Source organism: Nanorana parkeri, unplaced genomic scaffold, assembly GCF_000935625.1.
Source record: "Nanorana parkeri isolate BGI_ZX_2015 unplaced genomic scaffold, ASM93562v1 scaffold1024, whole genome shotgun sequence".
NCBI classification, from domain to species: Eukaryota; Metazoa; Chordata; class Amphibia; order Anura; family Dicroglossidae; genus Nanorana; species Nanorana parkeri.
In genome coordinates this window covers 621,913-622,361 of record NW_017307292.1, presented here as the reverse complement: position 1 = coordinate 622,361, position 449 = coordinate 621,913, and positions in this window count along the sequence as shown.

Here is a 449-nt window from a genome sequence, read left to right as displayed (position 1 = left end):
GAAGAAAATAGGTCACCAGCACTCCATAAGTTAAAATGAATGAGTCCTTTTAATGGACAATGATGTCACAGAAATCCAACATGTTGGATTTCTGTGACATCATTGTCCATTAAAAGGACTCATTCATTTTAACTTATGGAGTGCTGGTGACCTATTTTCTTCAATCTTGTGTTTTGCACGGTGCCATCCGTGAAGTTACTTCGAGCACCATTTATTTGATTGTTGGCCGGGACTGCTGAAAGGTGTGCGGAGGGCACCTCCACCAATTGCATCTTAACCTCTTGTAAAACTCTTTTTTTTTTTTTTAAAGTTTTTGCATTTATTTACCGCTTGCTAGCAGTAGATGTATGCAAAAAAAAGCTGAGGGTTTAATAACTCTTTAACATTCCAGTAAAACAAGTCCAAATGTCTTCATAGATCAGATCTATCTGTACCTTGAGAAGATATAG